We start from the raw sequence: 16,466 nt of genomic DNA, 5'->3' as shown, positions 1-16,466 counted from the left end.
GGAGCTTTCTGACTAATTTTTTATTATCAAAGATAGATAAAAGTTAATAGACTAGTAAAATGATCACCCATATAACCTCCACATAGTCAACTACTGTTAATATAATAAAACACTATGCTATAAATTTTAAATATTTTGTTTTTTTCTAATATCTGATCATTGCAAAATATTGAGATACTACAGCAAAATCTACAACATGGATGAACCTTGAAAACATTATCCTAAGTGAAATAATCAAATCATAAAGGACCACACATTTCATTTACATAAAATGGGTAGAGTAGGCAAATCTAGACAGAATGTTGATTAGTGATAGCTAATGACTGGGAGCGAGTTTGGGGGAAATCAGAAGTAAATGCTAATGAATGCCAGGTTTCTTTCTAGCAATGAAGAAAATGTTCCCAAACTGATTGTGGGTGATCGGGTTGCAAAACTCTGTAAAATATACTAAAAACCATTGACTAGTACAGGTTAAATAGGTATTGATGGTATGTGAACTATATCTTGAAGCTGATATTAAAATCAAGAAATTAATTATAGTTAAATCAGTTGACTGACTTTAAAGGAGTTCCCCAAATATGTTTGAGTAAAGAAAGCAAGATGCAGAAAAATGCACACGATTTCATTTTTGTAAAACGATGACAAAATTGCACATATGAATATATGTATGCATGCAATTATATGAACATGGAATAAATATAGAAGGATGCATACTAGGTTGTGAATATGAGTTACCCAGATAGGGGGTGCTATGTGCGGAGAGGGTGACTAGAGGGGAAGAAGTGGTAACAATGCAATACAGGGACTGCTGAGACAAACCCTACTTAAAAATAAATGCATGATGTGTCACATCTGCAACTGACTTTCAGATGGTTCAGTAAGAATGTATGTGTATACATATATAATTTCATATCTACATACATAAAGATGGACAGATAAAACAAATAGGATCAAATGGTAACCGTTTATTATATGATGCATAGTTATTTCTCGATTTTGAAATGGTTTCGGTTTTGCGAACAGACAGCCAAGTTTTCTTGCAACAGTTTTTAAGGGCTACTTTGAGAACCAATATTAAGAAAAGAGGCATTACGGTTTTGCACATTTTTGATTATCATTATAGTGTATTAATAAATTCCATTATGAAGAATTAATGGGCATTCTACTGAAAGGTACACTAGCTTATCAAGGCACAGGGTAAGCTTACAGCATGCACAGTGGCACACAAATCTGGAGGAACTAATCCATTAAATGAGACTACCAGAATTTTTGATGTTGTGATAGCTGGGCTACCAAATGCTGTGGCAATCCCACCAATGTTTATACACATCAGAATCTTCTACTAAAAGAGACTAACACTCAGGAGGCAACCAGGGGAATGACCACTCCAGTCCCTACTCTCTTAAATATCATATTTCTCAGTAAACAGAAAGAACAGAAAGTTGGGACTGGCTATTAGGGACAAGGGTCACATTAGAAAAAAAGAAATTTTCTCTGGCTTAACTTAAAAAAAAAAAAGGTGGGCAGAGGAGCTTTGCAAAAAGAAAAGAGATTTAAAATGTATTTGCCTTTAATTGTGGTACCCATGCAATTTTTTTTGAAGACCGGAACATATAATCTATAAAGTCTATAAACTATAATCTATAAAATCTATAAACTATAATCTTCTATCTATGCCCCATCCTGAGGACAACAGTGACATCAGCCTGCTAAAGCTACTCCACAACTTCCAAGCCTCAATTCACCTACCCCTCGCCACTAAAAAAAAGTTCAAAGCAGCCAAAAATGCTAGGTATTTTTAATGCAAAAAAGGCTCCCTTAGGTATCTATTGAGGCCATCATTTTCCTATGAGAGGAATGTGAGGCTGTCCCTCAAAATGTGATCTTTCAGCAGCCACAGCAAAAGCCGGGCTTCACTCTTCAGCCCTTAGGGCCCCCAGCCCCCAGCCCCCAGCTCTGCTCCTCTGTGCAGACATGAATGAAGTCATGGTTTCAATACATCAACGCTGAATGTTAACTTTATACTCTGATCCATTTGCGTCTAACTGAAGTAAAAAATCCATCTAATATAGGTTTTTTTTTAGAATGAAATAAGATATATTTAAAAATTTGTAAATTGTAAAGAGTTGATGTTATAAAAATAAGAACTGGTGGAGAAAATCAATCTAGGTTATGAAATATTTTTTTAAAAGGTCTTTTAACTTTCAGTATCTGGGACAGAACAAACAAATAAGCACCTAGTAGAAATCCTTGCAGAATGTGTTTTCCTAAATTTAAAAAATTCTCTCATTTCCTCATTAAACAAGTAATATATGCCAATTTTTTAAAAGGAGAAAAGTAACAGAAAAGCTATGTCACTCTACCTAATAAGACATTCACTGTTAACATTTTGGTATTTTCCTTCTCATCTTTTATTTGTATTTGGGGTCTGTTATTTTTCTTTTAAACACAGATGTAATCAAACTAAACATTACTATTTATGTCCTGTTATCTTAAGCATTTCCCATGTTGTTGTCAATCGCTTGCTATATGTTATTCCATCAACTGTAACTCAGAATTAGCTGAACATATATCATGGAATTACTGACAGTTTCATAACAGTCTCTGAAATATTTAGTTGGAGATAAACATATGAAGAATTCCAGGCTTCTAAAAGCTAAACTTAATTTCTGGCAAGCATACTGGTAATTATAACCAAAAGCCAAATATTATGGAATCCTTTTTTTAGACTAAGCAATCTTACCACTCAGCATATATAATCACTGAAATACTTTCTGCATAATGATATCTGTTTAGCTACTGGCAACCATAAATGTCCCTGAAAGCCAGAGAAATGTAAAATTTCTCTAATATGATTTGCAAAGTAAAAGTTACATCTGAGCAAACTGAAATATAAAGCTGGTCATGAACACAATATTTATTCTGAGAAAATTCATACTCATATACTTTCCACCTATTAGAAGTAGCTATAGAAATCATCATATGAACCAATCAATGCTAAAATTTTTTTATCTACTCAATAAGTTTGAGTTCATATAAGCATATCAAAGTATTTTTAAATTCTATACAAAATTATTGAGGGGAAATTATTTAAATGTTCAAGAAAAGATATTTGTGTACCCTTATGGCACAAGGAAATAAGGAAATGCTCAAAAAACAAACTGGTGAGAATATGCCAAAGGGACACAGGAGCCAACCCAAAGAGCTCTCAATGGCCAAAGCTAAAATAACTGGAGCAACAAAATAAATCAGTACTGGATTATAAACCAAAGTAGAAATAAATATCCATGAGTCCATACCGATATAAGTGAATGATTGATTAAATAAACGAGAGAGAACAGACAAAGCTACTATATAGAAAAAACTCCAAATAATTTATATAAATACTAGCTCCTCAAGAAGGTAGAGTATAGCTCCCCACCCTTTAAGTGTGGGCTGCACACAGTGATGGGGGAGTACTTTACAGTGAAAAACCTGACAAACACTACCTCAGCCAAGTGATCAAGGCATCAATAGTGATAATTCATGTTGATGATATGTACCACTGATGATGTGTTGAGAATGGCATTTTATCTCTTTGGTCGTCCTCTCAAGAACCTATAATCCCCATCTAACCATTAGAAAAATATCTGAGAAACTGAAATTGAGTGATATTCTCCATTCTACAGAATACACTAGTACTCCGTAAAATCATCAAGCTCATCAAAAACAACATCTGAAAAACTGCCATAGTTCACAGGACTCTAAGTGGGTATGATGACTAAATGTATTATGGTATCACAGGTGGGATCCCCAATATTAGGTAAAAACTAAGGAAATCTGACTAAAGTATGGACTATAGTTAATAATAATGTAAAACAGAGCTTCATTAATCCTAACAAATCTCTCATACTAATGTAAGATGTTAATAATAGGGGAAATGATATGAGGTATATGGGAACTCTCTGTAACATCTTCACAACTTTTCTGTAAATCTAAAACTTTTCTAGAATTATATATGATTCTAATGGATATATAGGTATAGACAGATCGTACACACATCTAAGTTTCAAAAGAGTAGGGACTTTGTTCTGTTCACTACTCCATACTCCACTGTTAGAACACTTCCTGGCACTCAATACACACTTCTGGAATGAATAAGTGAACACACATGTTTTGTGGTACTGGTTTTATTTCTACAATTCCACCCACAAAAAAGAGTCATAAAGGAAAAGTATTACCTAATACTGGCCAAGAAATTAGCACACATTCATTGACAGATCTAAAAACTATGCTGGATGCTGGGTATTGAAATACAAAACATAAAATTCACAGTCTAATTGTGAGGAAGAAAGCTGAGAATGATAGATGATAATGACAGAAAATGATTAAATATAAGGTGCTTGTTCTGGGTATCGTGGGAGTATATACCAGGGGCACCTAATCTTGCACGAGATAGTGAGTGGCAAAGGATTCATAAGCAAAGAAAGTCAAGCAGGCCCAAAACAACTGATGTATGGGAGACAGTGCTATTATAGAGACTTATAAGGGGAGACCTAATGAGGATGGTCAGGAAAGGCCTTTGTGAAAAAGTGATTAAGCTGAGAACCGAGAAATACGAAGGAACAAGTCATGTGAAGCGAAGTTGGAGGAAAATTACAGGTAAAGAGAAGAGTAAGTGTAAAGATGCTGAAGTAGGAAAGTGTCTTAATGCCTAGATTATATTGTCTATTTAAATGCTGAAATGAAAAGGCTGGTACATAAACATGTTAGTGCCTGAATGAGTTCATCAAACACCTCTCAGGCTTACAGAAGCAGGAACCTCAGCCTGTTTAGCACCTCCCAGAGATGTACAAAGGGGATTCCTTTCTTTAAACTTTGCAGAACTACTTCGATATATATAAATACCAAGGCCCCTGACAGTCAATGATTAGGATGACACTGGAAGAAATCATCAGTGGGGATACATCAGAATAAAAAACTTAAAAGGAGCGAGCTTTCCAATATCTCCCACTCCCAAGGGCCCTAATAATAGCCCTTGAATTCTTTGTTCTATTCCTTCTGTTCTGTGCTCACCCGGATTCAGTAAGTAAGGGTCTATTTGTTTGTATTTTAGGCAATGTAATGTTTGCAAAACAGCAACAATAATCAAGGACACAATGTGGCTTCTCCCACTCAGGGGAAGTAAAACTGTGGAATCCTATGAGGGCTAGAAAATTACATAAAAAAGAAATATGCAATAAATTCTCCTTCATATAATAGGTACTAGGCAAAATTACTTTTACATATGAATAATTGCAGCAATAAACACCAATAAAGCAGGAGTAATGGCATCATTAAGAACAGCCAAATAATTCAGGCAATGAACAGACCACCAGTGGTCCCCAGAATCAGTCTACTTCACCATTACTGGGAACATACCATTATGAATAAATGAAAACCACAGGAAATGCTCATTTTCTCAAGATTTGTATGCTTATGAGGAGGTCAACTGCTGTGGATTCCAGGAGAGAATGTATTTCTAGCATTTATGGTCCTGAGAGAATGGGCAATGAGTAACTGATTGGAAATCAAGAGCAAAGGAGAAAAAGAAATGTGTCAAATGTCAACTCATACCTAGGAAATGTAAAATGTTCTCTGATTATTCAGTATATAGAACACCTACCCAAATACCTTCATTGATGAAACCATCTCTGACACACCAGTTAAAGAGTCAACATGTACTGAGCCTTATATACAATGTCCTGCAATCCGCTGTGGAATTCTGGGGAAATAAAACATAAAACATATGGCAAGTCTCTTTAAAGACACAGAGATCCAAAGGTGGTAAATCAATTGGCTTAGAATACAAATGAGGATTTTATCATAAAAACAATTTCCACACATAAAGTAATTAGGTTCTCAGGCCACCCACAAAAATTTCTTAGCCTACTCTTGCTGACCGGAAATATAGAACTAAGACTGCTATATAACACAGCCAACTGGAATTTTTATTATATCTATGAGAAAATGCAATCCTAGTTCACTACAGATGGCAAGCCCTGACTCCTTGCAGGCATCAAAGCTCTGCCCAGCGACAACCCTAAGTGCCAGGGCAGCATCAGGGCCATTAAAGACTGACCAATTCTCTTCTACAGTGGCGATTTAAACTTAAAATAATTAAAATTAAATAAAACTAAAATATCAGTTCTTTGCTACCACATTCCAAGTGCTCATTGGCCACATGTGGCTATAATGGCTATCACGTTGGACAGTGCAAAAAGAGAACATTTCCATCATCACAGAAAGTTCTACAGGACAGCACTGCTTTATATCTCTATGAGGAAGGTTTCTCACTTTTCTATAGCATCATAAAAGAAAGCAACTCTATGTGGATAGATGGTGATGATGATAGAACAATGTGAATGCATTTAATGCCTCTAAACTGTACTCTTAAAATGGTTGTTAAGGTGGAACGTTTTATGTTATATGTATTGATCACCAAAAAAATAAAGCAGCTCCCTGTTACACTCTCTCCTTATATTCCAAGGCATGGCATAATTTGCAACTGGTCACTAAACTGGATCTCCTTTAAGTGTGTGTCATGCCAAAGCCAAGATTTTGTAAGTGGCTGTTAGCATACCAAAAAAAAAAAAAAGAAAAGAAAAAAGAAAAGGCCAATTCCTGCAGTCCACTTCTACTGTCCATGCTTTGGTTTTCTGAGTTTTCACATGTCCTTGGTTGGGTCTTAGATAAATCTACATTTTATTTCAATAGCATTGTAATTAGACCCCTTCTCAAATCTCTCTCTCTACACACACACACACACACACACACACACACACTTCTTTCCTTCAGAGCTATATTAATGACTCAGCACTGACATCAGTGCCACCAGTGACATCTCATTGGCTTTGGATATGTGGAAATATGGATGAAAAATGATTGATCAATTCTGAAAAAATAACTGAAATCAACAGGAGAAATAAGATGGGGTGGAGGAATACACACACAAAAAAACTCCTTTAAAAACTCAAATTAGTAGTAAATCGGTTTGCTAGAACAAGAGCAGCAAAAAGCTTTGTGTGTACGTGGGGGTGGGGATGGTCAATGCCCCCAAAGTAAGAATACCTTGAAATTGCTGTAATTACTTACAAACCTCATTGCTCCCTAAATTATGAAATCTTACTCAAGAGTCCTGCCTTAAACCTATTAGAGGGTTTACATATTATGTATACTCCCTATCTGGGGCATAGTTGATATATGCAATGTCTTCTAGAAATACAATTTCCCACATAAACAATACCTATACATCCAATGAGGTCCAAGAAGGAAAACAAAGCTACCGGAACCAGGGCCAACTTTATCACTATATGCCCATCTTAGGTTTTGTTTTAGAATTTTCTTTATATGTAGAAAAATACTAACTTCATCAACCATGCTTAAGTCATAAACACTGAGTTTTCTGTGGTTCTGCTAAACCACCCACATTTGCTTTCCTAATCCCGCCAGTCAGCAGTCTATAAACATGGAACAACTGGCCTTTGAATGAAGCCAACACGCCTGAAATGGCATCATATGTGTGATGTGGGCTTGTATGAACCATCTGGCAACCCACTCAGATTCACTGTTGATGCTCACTCTCATTCAATTCTCAAATCTTAAACTTAAGAGCTATTTGCAAATTTCCATTCAAGGCAAAGTTTCTGTTAAATCTGTTAAGACACAGTGGGGCAAACTTAAAGACTTTTTTTAAGGTGAATTCAAGATCACAGTCTGTCCTCAATACACGGTAGCTATTATTTATTATAGTACTACACTCTTCATCCAAACTAGCTCTATCCCCTAACATCACCTCTGCTAGTATGCAGATTCATTGACCCCATATACTCACTAATTATGACATCTTAGAGCATACTCTACAGCCAACCAGTGCCCCTGCCCCTTTCCAGTTGGCCCCTTGCCCTGCTAATACTGAGACCAGTTCCATATAAGTCTAGATTAAAAGTTAAAGAACCTGCTCTAAAATGACACTAGGGCATATGCTGGTACACACACCTCAGGGAAAGATTTATACAATGGTTCACTTTTGTTTACTTTTAACCATTTTCAGAAAAATATTTCACTAAGAAACTCTAACCTATTTTCTCTTGGACTGTCAAAAAACATAAAACAAAGTGAGAAAATTCTAGGCCAGAGAGCAGATCTGAAAAATAGCCTAAATTTCATTTAACCCAGGGCAAAGCTTCTAAAACCACATGTCTACTGGTTGGTGCTTTAAAATCGTCACATCCAGTTATGCATGTGTCTGAAAAGTCTCAGCATCCTACCAGGGCCACCCTCGCCCCTTAGTATTTGATTCTCATGTCACTTCTCAAATTAGGAGTCATGAGTACAAAAAAGAAATCAGTTTCTGCTAGGTGGCTGTGATGATGGTGGCTACAATAGTAGGTGGCTTTGTTGTGGGTAGAAAAGATATTGCCCAGTTGTGATCACATAACTCTATATCTTGCTAGTTCAGGCCACCCACACCTGTTAAGCTGGGAGTACTCCCACCACCCACTCATCCCTAAAGCAATTCGGACCTTATGGATTCAAATTTCCATTCTACCTATTAGGACCAAGAGGCAGAGAGAGACTGGATGTTAGATGCACATAATGAGAAGAATCTCCCACACTCGTGCTCTTGGCTATTCCAAGGACTTACTAGAGGTTAAGCCAAGTCCTTCTAAATAATAAATAAGTACGTTCATTTTGCCCAACTTTAGACTGAGGGATGGATAAGGGTGATAACTGCTATAGCTATAACCAAGGATCAAGCCACAGAAAAGTAGATATGGCAAGTGGAAATAAGGAAGCTGGTCCTAGCTGGGTCAACAAGGATCAGAGTCCAAGGTCAAAGCAAGCAATGAGAATGATTACACATGTCAAGCCAATCATAACTGGTATGGAACCAAGAAGGAGGGAATCCTGGCCCTTTCAAAGATACCAGGAGTTGAGATAGGTGTATAAAGAACAGGGACTGGACAGATATCAAATGTGATTCAGGTGAAAGGAAAGTAGGCCCAGAGCTAGAGACGGCAGAGATACTAAACAAACAGGACAAGACTTAGGTGGCTGGTGCTGGGGAGCAGTATTAGGGATAAAGCACTAAAACAGAATATGATGAGATACCTTATCCGCAACATGAAATACTGTAAGATGACAAAGATAGTCTACAGTTTCTTAAGGAAAAGCTCCTTCAAACCAGAACTCTATGCCCAGCAGTGATCATTCAAGTATGTGGACAAAAATAAAGACATTTCATTTAGAAGCATGTAAGGTAAAAGCATCAGGCATATGCTCTTGCTTTATCGGACATGATAAATAATGCACAACTAATGCAAAATATCAATTTCATCCTGTCTCTAGTTACTCGAGACTACACCTCATGCATTATCTTACCTACAAAGGAAGGTAGTACTTCTACTCAAAGCCATTGCTAAAGACTGAATTAAATTTCCTTGGAAGTAACATACATGAGGTATGTTTATCTACCTCTATCTTTTCTATTTCCCGCCTTAAGTATTTTGAAAATGTAAAAGCAATTTAATTTGCTGCTTCCTTTCTACTAACCAATCTAATCAATCGAGCCAAGTAAAAAATGGCAAAAAACTGTTTTCAAAAAAACTGTTTTCACTTTGCCATTTTCCCAAACACACAAAACTTAAGCACTCCTTGATCTTAATTAAGATGACATAGCACCAAGGGGACTGAACCACCTCTCTTTTATACTTGTCTACTTCCTGTAATACTGTATAATTAGGAACAAGAGACAAGGTGATGTATTTATATCAGTACTTACTGAATTACTAATTAAATGCTTTAATAACCCAACAACTACATGAACATAATCCAATGGGATCAAATTATTCCTATATAGTTATTGTTTTATCAGAAACTAGTACAAAAATGTCTCTGAACTCCACAAGGTACATAAAGGTAAACCCGCATTTCTCAGTTATTACTTGTAGCAATAATGTGTACCTGCTGGAAATGACTTAAAGAACAGAAACATTTAGAATTTATTTTCATAATCACCACCCTTTACACAATATCTACTCATTCAATAAATAATCAATGGACATCTGTGTACCAGGTGCTAAGGAAGGCAAACTTATCTGTAGAAATGTTCAGAGGAGTCAGAAGGATAATTCAAAACAAATTCCTAAAAACCGGAAAGTCTTTGATATAAGGCTTCTGTTATTGGGAAATTATATTTAAAAACCAGAACATGTGATGTCCTGGTGATAACCAACACCTGAAACCTCCAAATGGATCCTGAACGGTTTGGGATGCTATGAGCACAAGCTAAGACATCATAAAGAAACACCTAATTTGTGTTAAATCTCATGTCAGTATGATAACATAGATTAGTAAAAGCCACATGATGTTTTATAGAGCGATCAACAGAGAAATCATGAACTAAAACCAGCAAAGAATGACACTTCTGCTTTCTTTGGTTGTCATTTACTTTACATGTTGTTACTGATCCGTTTTAATTTTCCTATGTGTGTTATGAGGCAGGGGTCCAACTTCATTCTTTTGTGTATGGAAATACAGTTGTCCCATCTGCTGAAGAAACTATTCCTTTCTCATTGAATGGACTTGGCACTCTTGTCAAAAATCAATTAGCCATTGATATATGGGTATATTTCTGGACCATCGATTTTATTACATTGGTCTATATTTCTATTCCTATGCCAATACCACATTGTTCTGATTACTATAGCTTTGTAATAAGTTTTGAAATCAGGAAGTGTGAGTTATTCAACTTTGTTGTTCCTCAGAATTGTTTTGACTTCTCAGGGCCTCTGGCAATTCCAACTGAATTTAAGGATCAGCTTTTTTATTTCTGTAAAAAAAGGCTATTGGAATTTTGATGGGAATAGCTCCGGAGAGTATTGATATGTTAACCATATTAAGTCTTTCTACCCATGAACATGACATATATTTCCATTTATTCATGTTTTTAAAAAATTTCTTTTGGTACTGTTTAATAGTTTAATAGTTTTCAGTGTTCAAGTCATTTACCTCCTTGGTTAAATGTTTTCCTTGGTATTTTATTCTTTTAGATGCTACTGTAAATGAAACTGCTTTCTTAATTTCATTTTTCAGATTATTCATTGCTTGTGTATAGAAATATTATTCATTGCTTGTGTATAGCTGATTTTTGTTACCTTGCAAGTCTGCTGAATTCATAAGATCTAACTGCTTTCTTATAGATTCCTTGGGATTTTCTAGAGGACCGTGTAATCTGCGAACAGAGACAGCCTTCCTTCTGCTTATGAACTCTAGTGACCGTGGCCTCCTCAGACTCCTCGCCCCATGTTCTTAGGGAGACTGGCAGCGTCCACCTGGGTTTCCCCTTGCACCACAGCCTAGAAACCCTTTCCAGGTGGTAAAATGGGGCAAGCATAGGGTTCATCTTATTTGTTTCTCATCTCAGAGATCACTGTACTTTCACTGCCTGATATACAATGTCTTAAAAATCACTGCATAATATATTTTGTCTCATTTATTATTTTAAGTGGTGTGATGGTTAATTTTGTGTGTCGACTTGACAGGGCCACAGGGTACCCAGATATTTCATCAACATTATTCTGGGTGTCTGTAAGGGTGTTTCAGGATGAGATTAATATTTGAATCAGTAGAGTGAATAAAGCAGACTGCCCTCCTTAATGTGGGTCGCCCCATCCAATCAACTGAAGACCTTAATAGAATAAAAGGTCTTAGTAAAAAGGAACTCCCCCTGCTTGACTGCTGAGCTGAGTCATCAGTCTTCCTACCTTCGTACTTAAACTGAAACATCAGCTCTTCTTAGGTTTCAAGGCTGTGGCTTTCAGACTGTAACTTACACCACTGACTCTCTCCTGGGTCTCAGGCCTTCACACTGACTGGAACTACAACCACTGGCTCTCCTAGCTCTCCAACTTGCCGGCTGCAGAACTAGGGAGTTCTCAGCCTCCATAATTATGTGATCCAATTCCTTATAATAAATCTCTTTATGTGTGTGTGCGTGTATGTATGTATATGTATATGTATAAACACACATCCTATTGGTTCTGTTTCTCTGGAGAACCCTAATACAGGTGGGATGATAAATGAGCTCCCGTTACTCCATGTTGGCCAGAAGCATAAATCTAATGTATTTTTAAGACACTATTTTATTACAAGGCAAGTAATTACAACAGTCAGTAGGTCTGGGATGAAGCCCAAGAATTTGCGTTTCTAACACATTCCCAGATGACATTGGTGCTGCTGGCCCAGGGATCACAATTTGCTCAAATCCACACACACACTCCACTGTCTTAACTGAATAACTCTTCAAGTCTCCAAATCCTTCTGCTCCATTCCACTCTTACTGAGGAACAAGAAGCAATCAGAAGATGATTTCCACATGCTCCCAATGTGACATCTTCCTACTTACCTCTCCAACATTCCCTTCTGGGTCACTCTGTCCCATCTGCAAAATCCTCCTTGCTCTTCCTCAAAGGCAATAACATTGCCCCCACTTCAGGAACTTTGCACTAGCTATTTGGAATGCTCTTCTCTCCAGACATTTGCACAATTTGCTCCCTGACTTCCTTTAAACCTGCTTAAGTGTCCTCTTATCAGAGAGGCCTTCCCAGACCACTCTACAAACCTCCCCACATGTGCCTGGCACTCCCTATACTCCCATCTTGAAGTACTTTTCTCCATGGCATTTGCTATCACCTGATAGTTTCCTTAGTTGTTTATTTGTCTATTTATCACCTATGTTAAGAATATGAGTGGAAAAGAGATAGAGGCAGCCAATATCCCTAGGATTAAAGAGAGTTAGTGATAAAAGAATGGACAGCACTGAATCCATTTATCTAAGAAATCTGGCTAAGAAAAATAGGATCAAGGAGCAGCAGGCTCAGGCAGAAGTTTCTCAGGATGCAAAGGCAGGGCTAAAGGAATAGGGGCCACAAGCAGTGCAAAGAGAAAGTTTAAGGATACTGAGAATTGAAAGGATGTATATATAGGAGACAAGATTGCTCAAATATCTGGAAATAACAGATTCACAGAGCACAAGATTTTTGCTTTTGTTTTTAAAGCAAGTATCTACTAAGAGTTTACTATATGGAGGGCACTGTGGAAAACAGTTCACTGTCATATCTGATTTAATCTCCACAACCTTAGGAAGTAGGAATTATCATCTAGGCCTTTTTGTACACAATCGGAGACACTGTACTGACATATCTGTCCACAGGCTCCTCCTCCCAGTTTCATCCTTCCTTTCTTCCTTACCGACCTTAATTATAACTGACCCTACAAGATCTCCAACTTTTGGGTTTCATGCATCAGTCAAATATCATATCTCAGGAGCAAACTTTTGTGAAAGGGGCTGAACCACCTCTTTACTACCTCAATGGTTTATGCTCCGAGAATCCAGAAGTCACCCTGACTCACAGGAACCAATCTCTGTTGACTGACTCCATAGTGTCTTCTTAGAAATTCACCCTCAGTTGAAGTCTTAGGGCTATACCAAATGATTCATCACAGCTGCTACACCACATACTTTCTTCCAGTTCTTCTTAGTTGTCCAATTTTATCCTCTTCCCCTCCACTTTCAGTAGGAAGCCTTCATTCACCACCGCCATGGAGGGTACCCAATAGAAAATGTTTCAGCCTCCCTTCCCACCGCTTCAAACTTTCATCTTATTCTCAGGAATGTTCTTCTCTAGCTCATCATTATTCTTGCAAATGGTGATACCTGTAGGGCTTCCTTTAAAACATCTGTATCCCCTTTTCTTGCCTTATCTGACTACACTGACTGGGACCTCGAAAACAATGGTGATGACAGACATCCTCATCTCCAGTTCCTGACTTAACCTGCAGGCCTTCAGTGTTTTCCTCAGCTGACATGCTTTCAGTGTTCCCGATTAAGAATGGGCCTGGCTTCTCACAACATTGCTTATTTTAAATGTCTCAAGAACAGAACATCCACAAGGAATCAGTTCCAGGCTCCTCTAAAACTTCTTCTTATGGATAAAGCTTATCCATACACTATTCTGCTAATACAGACAGAGCAGACATTAGACATATCTACACTACCTTTTTTCCCCCTACCATATGTTATCTTTTTAGGCATTTTAATCACAAGTCAGCTATTTGTTGACATGTTTATTTTAGAGTCTTCTTTATCACCAAATAATTTTCTTTCTATAGTGACTATAAATGCAGGCTATGTATGCTCATTTCATAAATGTACAATATAGGTGAATGACCTATAAAGGTGAAAGGCTTTTAAACTGAACCATATAGTTTATCTAGTGGTCAGCAGGGCCAAATAATCTTACACAAATCTTATTAGAAAAAAAAAAAATTAGATAATCAGCTTTATGGCACAAATCGGCCAACAGAAAACCTATTTCAAAAACAATTCTCAAACGTTTAATAATGTTCATTCTTATAACATGACTTTCAGCTGCTGTTTCACCTTCTGGCTAGACTGAATCCGCTTGTAACCACCCTTATGGCATTGTACATATGCAGGGAACAAATGCAATCTATTGAAGCGAAGCAGTGAGTGTTAAGGAGCTCAATTAAATGGCGGAATATTTCTTGTAAATTAAAGCCCTATTGAATAATCATCTTCCATGCAAATTATCTTTCATGGGGAGTTCCAATAATGTGCCATCATCACATGTAGCCCCTTTAATACATGCTTACTTGTAATGCTTGACATAATGAATTCTCCCTCTTTATTCCTGTAGAACTGAGAATGAAAATTTAAACTTTTTAATTTTTCCTTGGTAGACTGCCTTTGTGAATACCCTGGTGGTGAGACACTATTCACAATCTATAATTCAGAAGAATGATTTAATAAAATGCACAGCATTAGCACATTTATCAGAAACAACAGTTTAAATGAATATCTGATAGAAATTTACCATGTTATCGTCTTCTCCTTCAAAAAAGTAAATTTTCCCTGGAAGCCCAAAAGCTCACTCACCTAATCTTTGCCTCAAACTTTTAAGGTTTCTATCCTTAGACAGAAGAAAGTCATATGCTAAAATGTAATTACACAAAATAGAGATTGCTAACACAATGCATGGGGGTGGGGGGAGTCCACACAGTTCTTAAAATATATACAAAACTGTACATTGTATGTGCAGATGTGCGTTTTCTGAGAATCCAGAGTTTTTATCTGATTCTCACAGGAGTCAAAAACCCACAAAAAGATTAAGAATTACCAAATGAAGCCAAAAGATATCTCAATCATACTTTGATCTTACAGGTTCAGAAAATCTGATTGATGTTCCAGTCAATATAAATTTAGTTCCCTTGTTGCTAATTCTGCACATTTATCACACAGAACAAAAATTCCAACTCAAAAAAAAAAAAAATCAAACTAAAACATTCAATCATAGACATTTCCTAAAACCTAAAGTGAGATTCCACACATCCTTCCCGAGCATTCCAGATTATGTGCATATGATGAATCAACCTAAGCCCTGAAAAGAATAACTGACAAGGGTGTTAAGGGGGAATCTGAGTCATATGCTACTCCTTGGACCAGAGCCTGGAATATCGGCAGAGAGCTGGGAAAAATAGGCAAATTCAGTGTTACAATTTCATGTTTCATGAAGTTCTCTGTAAATGTACGGCTTCCTTCCCCCAACACCCAAATGCTTCTAAAAGTCCCTAGCTTAACTATTAACTAAATCATAAATACTGAATTGCATTTTTAAAAACATTCTCATAGGTCTTGCCACTCACTTTAATGGACTAGGAAAAGTCCAAGGGACCTTCAGGGTCAATTAAATACCACAACTGCTACAACAGCAATGTACTACAAAGCATATAAGTACCTGAGTCCTGTTAGGAACTTACTACTCAAACTTCTAGTTAACAAGCACAATCCCCAGGTTCTATTCAGAATTAATGTGCCCACAGAAACCCTAAGTCACAACCCATGATTCTGCAAGGAAGGCAGAAACTTTCTTATAAAGCTAGTGTGGTGTAAACACTGCTGACTATGACTGCATTTATCCAGCTATATTTAAAAAAAAAAAAAAAAGGCAGCAGCTTGAGCAAGTATAACTTCTAAAGACTTAGTACTGAAGAAAATAAAATCAACACTGTAAAAAGATTTCAGATTTCTCACAGTATAAAGTAATAGAATCTTATACAATCTCCAAATAGTCACAACACAAAATACATTAGGGATGCGCTATGTATATAAAATTGTCCTTAACTAATTAAATACCACAAAGAAAAAATACCTAATATTTTTTTCACAAATTTTTTTCAAAAAATTTCTTTTCAATACTTCAAATTTTACCAAAAGCTTTCCCATATTTTAAAAATTAAGTCATTTTCTTGAACTTTAAAAATGTTCATTCTCAACTATATGCATTATGTGAGTTCGGTGGTCTTCAGCCTCTCTGAAGAGGGGACACTCAAGTACTGGAATTTTGGTGGCACACTTCAAGGAC

General features: G+C 36.7%; 1 protein-coding gene across 9 annotated transcripts in view; it reads right to left on the bottom strand.

Moving 5' to 3' along the window:
- KIAA1958 (KIAA1958 ortholog) overlaps positions 1-16,466 on the bottom strand; it is a 113,453-nt gene that overhangs the window by 84,333 nt on the left and 12,654 nt on the right. For 6 of the 9 annotated variants that reach the window (XR_005654517.1, XM_039870720.1, XM_039870723.1 and 3 more), the window contains exon 2: positions 5,645-5,743. The exons of the other annotated variants lie outside the window; for them this stretch is intronic. The gene's annotated coding sequence lies outside the window, so the exon portion shown is untranslated. The remainder of the gene's footprint in view (positions 1-5,644; positions 5,744-16,466) is intronic. 9 annotated transcript variants of the gene reach the window in all.

This window comes from Pteropus medius, unplaced genomic scaffold, assembly GCF_902729225.1.
Source record: "Pteropus medius unplaced genomic scaffold, Ma_sr-lr_union100, whole genome shotgun sequence".
NCBI classification, from domain to species: Eukaryota; Metazoa; Chordata; class Mammalia; order Chiroptera; family Pteropodidae; genus Pteropus; species Pteropus medius.
This window is presented reverse-complemented; position numbering and strand designations above follow the sequence as displayed.